Raw genomic sequence first — 12,554 nt, forward strand, 5'->3', positions numbered from 1 at the left:
CTGGGGGAGCCCGGGGTGGCTTTTAGGGAGCCCATGGGCAGAGGTTAGTGGAGGTTGCAAGTACTTCGAGACGAGGGAGCCAAGTTAGTTAGTTAAAGGGTGGTTTAAAATATTCAGCCCCAGGGTCCCAGAATGACATTCATGAAATATTAGAGACCTTGAAAATGTATGCAAGATCCCAGTGAGCAGAAGAGCAAGTCTCCTAATGAGCACCCGTGTACCTGCTACCCAGGTTTCTAGAATTTTAATTTTGCCCGATTTTCTTCAGATTTTTTAAAAACAGCAACACAGACACAATCAGAGTCCCCTCCATTCCCTTCCCTGATTTTTCCCTTTCTCCCTTCCCTCTGAGTTTAGTTATTATTCCCAGGTGTGTTTTTACATTATTAATACAAATATTGTCTCCATAAATAATTATGCTATTGCATAGGGTGTTAAAGTTCACATATCATTAAGTTTTTTATTCTATAATATTATATAATAGGAACACACACACACACACACACACACACACACACACACCCCTAGAGACTGTTATACCACTATACACTGCCTGGTGCAACTCACCTTTTCTTGTTGAATATTATACTTTGGCGATTTGCCTGATGTTGATACATAGAGCAGGAGTTCAGTCACTTTGTGTCTGTAGAACGTTCCATCGTGTTAATACACGGCAGATTATTGACGCCTTCTTCTGTGGACAGGCATTTCGACTGTTGCAAGTTTCTGCTGTCACAAACAATACGCTGATGACCATTTTCGTACCGGTATCCTCGCACTCTTGCCCGCGTTTCTTTATCTCAGAGTAGAATTCTAGCTCAAGTGCTCTGCCAGCACCCCGCCGCACTTAGTCCTGCTGGATGGGTCTCCAGTTGGTCCATCCTAATTCAGGCCCTCAGCAGAGCATCAGAGCTCCTGTCTAGACCTCCTCACCACCTCTGTAGTGTTGCCGAAATGTGTCACCCCCTTGAGGGCAGGGTTCCGGGACCTGGTGCCCGGACAAGGGCTGACATCTGAGGACTCACGGGGGCTAAGGAGGGCCCTTCAGTCATCAAAGGGGAGCAGAGGCCTGTGATGCCCTCCCCTCGCTTCCCTACCTGGTCTCTGCCTTTTGAGACCCTGAACCTGTGCCGGCCAGCCTGGCAGCTATTGGTTATATCACGCAGGCTCCCTGGCCTTCTGCCTTCCTGTTGACTTTGACCTGTGGCGGAGATGGGAGGCAGGTGGACAAGAGGGAAGGAGGTGGGGGTGTTTGTTCCTACCGGCACCACGCTGGCGGAGGTGGGGTTCTCTCTGGCCTGAGTTTCTGCCGAGACAGCTCCAGCAGCCCTGGGTTCCAGATCCTCTTGCCCCCTTCCCCCCCCACCCCCCCTCCCGCCAGACCTCACAAAGTCAAGGCTCCCACGCTGGCTCCTCTCTGGGGGCTTGACCAGCCTCAAGAGCTTCCAGAATGACCCATTTGTTGTAAACAGTAACTGTGATCCCTTTAGTAAGCTCGTCAACTCAGTCCTCAGGGTGTGCCATCTTCTCCCTCTTTCCCTAAATGATACACTTCTTGAGGCTTTAAAGATAATTGTAATGTTTAGGAATACTACTCTCCTCCACCCGGCTCTCACTACGAAAGGGGAAACAATGTGGCACAGCGAAGGGAGGTTACAGCCCCAGGGCTTCAGAGCGGGATCGGGCCTCAGAGCGGCGAGCCAAGCACGGCCCTCCAGCTGGAGAGTCTGTGCCCCTGCCCGTGTGCCGGGTGGCCTCTCGGCCTCTTGGCTCTCCCAGAAGGGAGTAACCACTGGGTCCTATAATGGAGCCTCTGGCCTCTCCAGCCCCTGCCTAGCCTCTGCTGCTGGAGGGAGAGTTTGGGAGGGAAGGAAGAGACGGCGAGGAGGTCGAGAGTGGCCCCCACCTCCCAGGTACCCAGAATCAATCTTCTGTTCCCGGGGTGGGGGTCAGGCCGAGCTCTCCAGACAGGGCAGTGGAGAGAAAGGCCAAGACTCCGGGAGGACATGAGGACCCACCGGGCCCAACCGGCCAGCACTCTCTCTGCTGGGGAGCTGGCCTGGCTCAGCGTGGCATCTGGGCAAAGTGCGTCCCCAGACTTGGTAAACTTTCGTTTGAACTTCTGGGATCATATAGATGTCTTGGTTTCACTGTTTGAGGAAGATTGAAGCCACGTGGGTTTGCTAAGAAGAAAGAGGAGTGTTTTCCAAAGCAGGCTTGTCGGAGACCGACAGAGACAGAGATACAGAGAAAGAGACAGAGCGGGGAGAAGGGGAGAGACAGACACACAGATAGTGACGAAGACAGAGAGGGAGACAGAGACAGAAAAGGAGACAGAGAGAGAGAGGAAGACAGAAAGACATAAGGAGAGAGAAGAGACAGACAGACATAAAGAAAGAGAGAGAGAGAAAGTCACACACACAGAGACAGAGACAGAGAGAGACAATGGGAGAGAGAGAGAGAGAGAAAGGAGACAGAGACAGAGAAGTAGAGAGAGAGAAGAGACACAGACTCCCAGAGACCGCGAGGAGGTGGAAGGGGAGGGGAGGTGGCTCCCTCTAGTGGGCAGCGGTGGTGACAGCGTCCCCCAGGAGCTGTGCCTACTAAGGGATCAGGAAGTGGAGCAATGACCCCAGGCGTGTTTCTGCCCAGGAGAGCCCGGACCCCTGTCCCTCTTCCATGGCTTCTGTGACAGCTGGTCACTTGTTGCAACAAACACTCCTCTGTAGCAGACCCTGAGTCCTTTAGCAGCAGGAATCCATTTAACGATAACACCCCTGTGAAGTGGGAACTACTGTGAGCTGTGATCTACAGAAGACACAGAGGCACAGAGAGGTTAAATAACTTGCCTGGGAATGCACAGCCAGGGAGAAGAGAGGCCAAGGGCTACAGGCTGCAGAGTCTGGGCCTTGACCACTGGCTAGGTGGCCCGGGGACTCCGGTTTTTCCAGAATTCTTGTTGTGTGTGGGCGCAGACAGGAACACTGGTACCATCTCCCTGTCACCTTGGGAGTCAGGGCGGCCAGAGGCCTTTACTGTTTCCCGTCCTTCTTCTCACCAGGTGCCCTGCAAAGTTGAAGGCCCAGGAGCTGCTGTCACCTCCATTTTACAGATGGGGACACGGGCTCAGGGAGGACAGAGAGAGATGGGGGGCAAGGTCCTCCTTCTCCTCTGGGTCACTCTCCTGCCACCCCCGCCCCTGGCGGTTCCTTTGCTTTCTTGATGCCTCATTCCAGCGTCTGTCCCTCTCTGTCCCCACCTGGCTGCCCGCTCCCTGTCTCACTCTGCTTGTAAAGACACCGTCTCGTTGGGTTTAATGCCCACCCTACTCTGGTAGGACTTCATCTTCACTTTCAGCTGATTATCTCTGCAGTGACCCTATCTCCAGATAAGGTCACATTCCCAGGGACTGACTAGAAGTAGGGCTTCAACAAATCTTTTTTTTGGCGGGGGGCGGTGGGGGGAACGTAGGTCAACTCTCAGCAGAGGGGATGTGATCATTTTGATGCTTTTGCTCAGGATGGGTACCGACAGGTGTAAGAATTTTCTCTCAGCTCACGAATGGGGGGTGGAGAGCATTAAATCACATAAAATGTCATCTTACGCACATAACACAGCCTTGGTTTTTATAAAAAGATGGGGGGGGGTGGGGAGTATTCCCGAACCTAAGTCGCTTTCCTGCAGACAAAGACTTTCCCCACAACAGCAGGGCATAAAGGCAGGAGCTGGGGCTGCAGGTGTCCGTTCTGCGGAGGCCCGGGCACCTGTCCGGTGAAGGAGAAAGAAGACATAAAGACCAGCGATATAAAATGTTCCTAGAGGCTGATTCAAAACCCCCTCGTTGATTCTCGCCAACCCCCAAGATGCTGGGGGTTCAGATCACACAAACTCTATGAACTCAGACAAACTCAGACAAACTCAGGAAAAAGGTTTTCCTCCGAAGGGGGGAAGATCACACACGAAACGTCCCAGGCAGGGTTGCCGCAAGGCATAAAAGAAACACGGCAGAGAGGGAGTAGGTTACTAAGTAGGTGTCCAGAGCAAATTCCCTTCTCTTCTCCTTCTCCCTTTCTCTCTCTCTCTCTCTCCTCCTCAGGGGAAACCTAAGGCATCGGAGTCAAGATCTTCAGGCATACCCCGAGTGGAGGCCATTTTCTCTCCGGAAAATCTTGACGTGTTAGTGTATAGTGAGTGGGCACTAGTGATACTAAACTCATGATGGTGTGAACATGTGCGCCGTGCTCGGCGCTGACAGCTGGGCATGTAAGGACTCCTGTTTGGCTCCAGAAACTCTACGAGGTCATGCTATCAGCTTCCCTCTACAGCGGAGGAAATGGAACTTTTCTCAGCCTCATCTTCATCTAGTACAGGCTGTTACGTGCTGGCTTTTAGTGGCTGAAGGGGGACGGTGGGAGAATACACCCTGAGGACAGGGCACTGAGGTGGCACCACACCCGGTGGCCATCCTGGGCCCAAGCTCCCTGTCCTTACCCAAAGAGTGTGCAACTCAGGAGTGAGTGGTTCCGACGTTTGCAAGTTAAGAGGCTGGAGCTCTTGAATTCCTGCTCATGATCATTGAGAAATACTAGTAAATATCTTATCTTACGCTGATAAGAACCAAGAGGTGATCGTGGTTCCTGGGTGGCACAGCTGGTTGAGCCTGTGGCTCTCGGCTTCGGCTCAGGTCATGATCTCAGGGTCGTGAGATCGAGCCCTGTTCCGGGCGTGGAGCCTGGTCAAGATTCTCTCTCACCCTCTCCTTCTGCCCCTCCCTGCATTCTGTCTCTCTTTCCAATGAACAAATAAAATTAAAAACAAAACAAAACAAGACAAAACCAACAAACCTTGATTTATAAACGAAATCGGAAGGCCTGGACCAGTTCAGGTCTCCTTCACCCTCTCTGTTCTTTGCCAGGTTGCCCCAGGTCATTGGCAGGCAATGAACAGATCCTTATCTCCATGGATTGCTCTAGAATACCACTGCTCTTCCTGGAACCAACCCTATGGGTGTAAAACCAACCACCAATACAACCATTTAGGTGTTTTGGGATCTTCCAGATACGGTGCAGGACAGTTGATGGGGGCCCCGGTCTGGCTTCATTAAGGGACAAGGACCCTGGATGAGATAGAATTACCCCTTCCCCTCTGTTTGTCACAGGCTCTTGTTGCCATGGTGGGAGACTGGGGAAGAGAGTGAGAACACATATATGAGAACTATAATATGAGAACTCCAGACTCTTGGTGGAAGTGTGACGGCTTCTTTCATCTCTGGGCCTTCCATGGCCTGGGACATGCTGAGACAAGGGGGTGGGGAAGAGGAGTTGGTGTTTCATGGTGACAGAATACCAGTTTGCAGCGTAAAAAGCTCTGGGGGTAACCCAGGTGCTGAGTCGGTTAAGTGTCTGACTTTGACTCAGGTCATGATCTAAGGGTCCTGGGATCAAGCCCCACATCAGGCTCCATGGTCAACGGGGAATCTGCTTGTCCCTCTCTCTCCCTCTGCCCCTACGCTGGTGTGTGCTCTTTCTCTCTCTCTCTCTCAAATGAAATATTAAAAAAAAAAAAAGGTCTGGGGGTGGACAGTGTACAGTGGCACAACAGTATGAATGTATTTTGTACTATTCAACTGTGCACTTAAAAATGATTAAGAGGGTAGATACTCCATTATGCATATTTTGCCACAATTTAAAAAATTAAACGAAAGAACAACTAACTGAATGAGTTGTTCACACTGGATGCAGTAGAAGGAAAGATGAAGATGAAGAGAGAAGGACATGAGGCACCCGGGTGGCTCAGTGGGTTGAGCCACTCCCTTCGGCTTGGGTCATGATCTCAGGGTCCTGGGATCAAGCCCCATGTCGGGCTCTCTGCTTGGCTCTCTGCTCCCCTCTGTCTCTGCCTGCCTCTCTGCCTACTTGTGATCTCTCTCTGTCAGATAAATAAATAAAATCTTAAAAAGAGAGAGAGAGAGAGAGAGAGAGAGAGAAGGACATCTAAAGGTGGGAATGAAGCAGCCAGCAGGGAGCTGGGAGTGCAGCGGGCTGCAGCGAAGAGAAGGGCTCTGACCAGGCGGAGATGGGGGATGGGCAGACCAAGGGAAGGAAAATGTGGGCAGGAAGCAGAGGGAGAAGACTGAGCCTCGGCTCAAGGAACGGCGTGTCATTTGGATGCAACCTCATTCCAATTGTTGGAGGGAGAGGCACAGAAGAGAGTCAAAACTTGGGGCATTTCAGCTCACATTTCTGGAGCACTTCCTAGAGACGAGGTACGAAGTCACCAAACCTATCAACACATGGCCATCAACATGGCTACTATGGACAGAAAGGAAGGGAGGAAGGGAGGAAGGGAGGAAGGAAGAGAAAGAAAGAAAAGAAAAACAAGGAAGGAAGGAAGGAAGGAAGGAAATAAGGACCAGCAAGAATGTGGAGAGCCCGCAATCCTTACGCACTGCTGGACGGAATATAAAACGATGCAGTCACTATGCAAAATAGTACAGCAATTTCTCAAAAAGCAAAAAATAGAATTCCTATATGATGCAGTAATTCTACTTCTGGGTATGTATCCAAAAGAACTGGAAGCAGAGTCTTGAAGCCGTATTTGGACACCTGTGTTCATAGCAACATTATCCACATGGCCGAAGGGTAGAAACATCCTCAGTGTCCACTGATGGGTGAATGGATAAACAAAATGTTTACAGCAGCCTGGGGAGGAATTATTGTTTCTCCTGGGATGTGTGTGGATATATACATACGATAGAATATTTATTATTCAGCCTTAAAAAGGAAGGAAATTCCGGCATAGGCTCCAACAGGAACGTATCTTGAGAACACGAGGCTAAGTGAAATAAGCCAGCCACAAAAAGTCAAATAACGTAAGACTCCACTTCTGTGAATGAAGCACTTGGTGGAATCCATAGACGCAGAAGGTCAGATGGTGGCTGCCAGGGGCCAGGGGAGAGGGGAGTCATTGTTCAATGGGTGCAGAACTCCAGTTTGGGAGCAGGAAAGGCGTTCTGGAGATGGATGGTGGTGATGTTTTGCACAACAATGGGTGGAGAGAAAGGCTGGCGGGTCCATCTGGGAGGCTAGAACCCATGTGTCCAACTGAGTTAAGTCATTGTTCAAAATCATCTTGGTGCAGTCAGGGTTCAAATTCAAATCCACTGATGCCTGAGCCCCAGTGTTCCTAAGGTCCAGAGGACAGACTTGTGCATTATGACTCCTCCTAACTCCTTGGAGTCCTCTACCACATTCGGTCACTTTCTGCATCTCACTCGGCAGCCGCCCCGGAGCCTGGTCCAAGTATTGGGAGCAGACAATCAGCTGATGGCCATTCTTCTTTCCAGAGCCTCTCACAGGATCGTGAACCATGGCTAATGCTCTTCTTGGCTCTGATCAACTAGCCAGGCAGTGAAGAGGACACCTTTGTGTTGCTCTTGAAACCGGGAATCTGGTGCCCATCCCGCAGCCTGGGAAGGAATGATTGCTTCTCCTGGGATGATGTGTGTGTCTTTTCTGCCAGGGCTTGGCCAGGGAGAGGCTGTGTCATGCACATGGCATCCACAGCAGAGACATGAGTGTGTGGCTGGAGCAAGGGTAGTGGAGACAAAAGAGAGTTATTTAAAGATTTATTTGTTTTAGAGAGAGAGAGGGAGAGAGAGTGGGGAGGGAGAAAGAATCGCCAGCAGATTCCATGCTGAGCGCGGATCCCAGTGCAGGGCTCGATCCCATGACCCCGACATCATGAACTGCGCTGAAACCAAGACTCAGACCCTCAACAAGCTGAGGCCACCCATGAGCTCCACAAATGAGATTTAGGCACTGAAAAGGCCTCTGCTAAAATGGAGGCAGAGGGCAGGGGTTGGGCATGTAAAATCAGAAGTGGATGAGAAAGTGAACCCCACCTTGATGCCCAAGGGAGTGATGTAAGATCACCTGTCCTGTGACTCATGGATGCACATACATTTCTGTGGCTGAAAACACCCCACTTGTCTTCCAGGGAGGGATGAGGTCAGTGAGCTGCACTCCTGGGTCTGGATGGGTTCTTTCTCTGCAGGGACTGTTGGTGCCATGGGGTGTGTGTGTGTGTGTGTGTGTGTGTGTGTGTGTGTGTGTATGTGTCAGGGCAGGCTGACGGGCACCTCAATGGCTGTCTGTCTTCCAGGAACAGTGAAGGAACCACACCTTGGTCTTCCTGGGAAAGGAGCCATCAGAGCTCTGTGGTTTATTTCAGGGACAAGCTCTTAGTCACAGTCACCTTGAGGAGGGAAAAGGATGTTGGATGATCCAAGGTGACCCAGGACCCACCTCTGTGATAACTATCATTTGTTACTGGTATCACCAATCACACAAAACTATATTGGCTTTGTTTGCAAGGCTGTGAAGGAAAGGGTCCACTTTTATGAACTGGAAAGTAACTTCTCAATGGCTTTTTTGTAACTACTGGCTTCGTTCCTAATGTTTTCCATGGTGGCCCAATTGTTGACACACTCCCCCCCTTCACCCAAATAGACCCCAGGCTCGGGCTTGAAGGCCCCACTTCCGTGGCAGCTCTCTGTACCCCACCCAGAGTGGTTGGTGCTCTCTATGCTTCCGGCGGGGAGGGGGGTTTAGTCCCATTGGGGCTCTTCACCTCTCCCAGGACTCACACTTGCCCTCTCCTTGTCTTGGTCATTTGGTCACCCCTGCATGCTCTCCTGGGGGGCTGAGGGCACCTGGATTACCATTTTCTTTCCCAAAGTTCAGTGTCCTCTCTTGTTCTCTCAGAGGGCAATAACACTCCTTCTCCTCCCCCCTCCGAGTCTCCCCAGAATTCCTCCCCATCCTCATCCTCAGCTCCCCCATTCAGCTTTCTCTTTCATTGAGAAAAATATAAACCAACAGAAAAGATGCTCTTTTTAAAATTATGTTCAGTTAGCCACTCAAAGTTATGTTCAGTTAGCTGGGAAAGCACCCAGCATGGCCTGGGTGGGAGCCAGAAGGCTTCCCCGAGGAGGGACAGCCCCCTGAGCTTAGCTCTGAAGAATGAGTTGGGGATGTCCAGGTGAAGAAAGGAGGAAGGGCTTTCTGGGCAGAGGGAACAGCATGTACAAAGACCTGGGGCTTTTCTGTCGTTAGTTTTTGATGCAGTGTTCAATGATTCACTAGTTACATGTAACACCTAGTGCTCATCATAACATGTGCCCTCCTTAATACCCATCACCCCGTTACCCGCTCCTCTCTGAAACCCTCAGTTTGTTTCCTGGGGTCCATGGTCTCTCACGGTTCATCTCCCTCTCTGGTTCCCCCCTTCCAACTTCCCTCCCTTCCCCTGTGGTTCTCCGTGTTATTCCTTATGTTCCGCCTATCGACATGGAGGGAACTAGAGGGGGTTGTGCTAAGTCAGTCAAGCAGAGAAGATGCACTCCAGCCTCTGTTGACACATTACCTCCCTGCCTCCCCTCCTATGGCAATGGATGACCCCTCCATGTTCTTTCTGGACCAGTCCTACCAGCCCTCACCCTGCTGGGGTCTCCTCATTCCTATACCCTTAGGTTCCCTTCTTCTTCTGATTTCTTCCTTTCAGCATATAAGTGTGCTAGAACACCCCCAGCCTTAAATAAAAGCTCCTCCTCTGACCGACAGGAGCCTTCAGCTGCTGCCCTCTGTCTCTGTCCCCCCATGAAACTGGAAACAACTGTCTGCACCTCCTGTCCTCTCCTTCTCTTTCGAACCGACCCCAAACTCTCCTTTGTTCCCACCATCACCTAGAAACTAGTCTTGTCAAGCATCTGAGCCAGATCCAGGGCTCGCTTCTCCATTCTGACTGTACCTTGTCCCTCCCGCCTTGCAATCGGTTACCAAATCTTGTCAATTCTGTCCCCTCAATCTCCCATCTACTCCCCACCTTTGTCACTGCTTCTCCAGCCCTGGCTCATCCCTGGCCCCTGTTCACTTGGCCTTTGGTAATAAACTCCTCATTTACCTTTCTCCCTGCCAGTGTCTGTCCCCTCTCCAGATGCTCTGTCCTCCCCAGCAGATGCCAGAATGACCCAAATCACCTCCAAGTTTCCGAGTCTGATGCTTAGGAATTTTTAAACTTCTTTTTTTTAGACCATTCTAAGACTACTTTTCCTTGACTTTCTCTCCCACTTGAGATGTGCCACTCCCTTGCTCAGTGTTCTTCCGTGACTCCAGCCCTTGTGGGACCTGGCACAGTCTCTTTCTTGTGGTATACAGCGTTCATCTTGATCTGGCTCCTGAATCCTGCTAAGCCTCACTTCTTTATTCCTCTTTGCAGCCCCCATGGTCTCCCCAGTTGTCAGTCTCTCACCTGTCCTTATCTCTGACATACACAGACTCCACTGCCCGATGTCTTCCCCTTCCCTGGCCTCCAGGTCCACACACCCTGCTTTCCATGGGTTTTCCTTCTCTCTTCCCAACAGACCATAGCTCCTCTTCTGTGTGTCCCCAGAGCCAGTAGGACTTGGCCAATGGTAGGCAGTCAGTCTAGGTGTTGAAACGGTGGATGATGAGATGACCCACGAAAGAGGCACTCTGCTCCTCAGGAACATTGTCCTGGGGTTTTCACATTGCCCATGGCAGGAGTAATGTGATTCTGAGGAACTTTATTGAGGATTTTGATCAGACTCCCTCATATCAACAAATGTGCTATTGGAACTTTTTGTTCGTTCTACTAGAATACCATCAGCCTTCGCTGAGGGACAGAGCCCAGTGTCCTGTCGGGTGAAGGAGGATATTCCAATCCAACTGATTAGTGTCCTTGACAATGGGTGACCCCACAGCCAAGGGGAGAGTGGATGAGGAGAGTTCTGTACAGAGTGGGGCTGAGCCCCTGGCTTTGGAAGCTGGAGTTAGGTTGAAGCAAGTCAGCAGAACAGAGAGCCATGAATCCAGGGATTCTCAGGACTCATAAACACGTGAATGGATAGCTTCCCAAACACCCAGTGCCCTGCAACATTAAACATTTCAACATCTGACCCTGCTGAGTCTGGTGCAGCCTAATCCTTGTCAATTTGGGGTATAACTACTGTGGACACTTTGTCCTCCACACAGATGGGAGAAGTGGGGGACCTGCTGGGCAAAGCCCATGCCCTAGTCTGTCTCTTGGGACCCCACTGAGTTGATGGTTCTCCATGGATCCCCCAACAAAAGTTTGTTGAGTGAGTGATAAAGCACCAACCCCCTGTTTAGGTAATTTAATAGACACGGGGAGGGATATAAAAATGACTGGTAAATACTTCCTTCCCTCAAAGACCTATAACCTCTTAGAAAAATAAATGTGTTGATTTGAGCTTAAGAAACTTATGGAAGAAAATTCTCTGCAGTGAGATTCCAAACCCAAGCTCGAGCAAAGCTGAGGTCCTCTTTGGAAATCATGCTATTGTTCCTTTCTCCCTGAGATAAGGAAAGAGAGGAGAGAAAGGGACTGAAGCAGTCTCTGTGGTGTGTTTGTCCCTACTACAGTTTGGGGACCCTCATGGGGTATCCCGGGGGTGATGGCATGGGCCGAGGGAAGGCATGACACATAACTGCCTTAATATTCCTTCTTATGCAAGTGATATCTTTTCTTTGTTGACATTTTTTTTGCAAATCAGAGATAAGCACAAAGGAAAAAAATGTGCCCCAAATCTTATCATTCAGAAAAAAACCCCAAACACTGTTTATAGTTTAAAGTAGTTATAGCCTTTTTCTTTTTCAGACCCAAGACAAAATCTTTATTGTTGTTTTTGTTTTGTGTACAGGGATTTTTGTTGTTATTACAAAGGTCAAGAATGGTCCTAGTAAAACGGGTGGAAAGATAAATGAGAAAAATAAGAATGACTGCCCTCAGGCTCACCAATGAGCTACAGTGTTAACATTTCCGTGTGTTTCCTTTGTGTCTTCCTTGCTACTTCCATGCCCACTTTAGTTTCTGACATTAAACAAAACAAGGAAAACTCTAGCTTTTTCTCTCTATGCTGTACCATGTTAGAAAACACAAATAAGCAAATAAATGAAATAAATTCAAATAAATGAATACAAATAAAAAGAAAGAAGAGAAAAACGATCACAGTCACCAGGTGTTCCCAAGACCACCTATGTCTGTGTCATTCCTTCCCTTGCTCCTCTGGTTCTTTTTCTTTCTTCCTTCCTAGCTTCCTTGAACAGGGAGGTGAGTCCTTGGGCTGGGTGGAACACACAGCTGACTGCCTTGTACTTGCTTTTCACTTGATGTCCACTATTACCACTTTGGGTAGCAGAAGCTGGCAAAGAATAGACCCCATGTGAATCTCCTCACTGACTGTAGAAATAAGAATAGAAGGTGCCTGGGTGGCTCAGTGGGTTAAGCCTCTGCCTTTGGCTCAGGTCATGATCTCAGGTCTGGGATCGAGTCCCGCATCGGGCTCTCTGGCAGGGAGACTGCTTCTTCCTCTCTCTCTCTCTCTGCCTCTCTGCCTACTTCTGATCTCTCTCTGCAAATAAATAAATAAAAATCTTAAAAAAAAATATTTTTGGAGGGATCATTTGTCCTTTAAAAAAAAAAAAATCCCTAGTGGAGGGTATGGGTTCAGC

Source organism: Mustela erminea, chromosome 2 (assembly GCF_009829155.1).
Source record: "Mustela erminea isolate mMusErm1 chromosome 2, mMusErm1.Pri, whole genome shotgun sequence".
NCBI classification, from domain to species: Eukaryota; Metazoa; Chordata; class Mammalia; order Carnivora; family Mustelidae; genus Mustela; species Mustela erminea.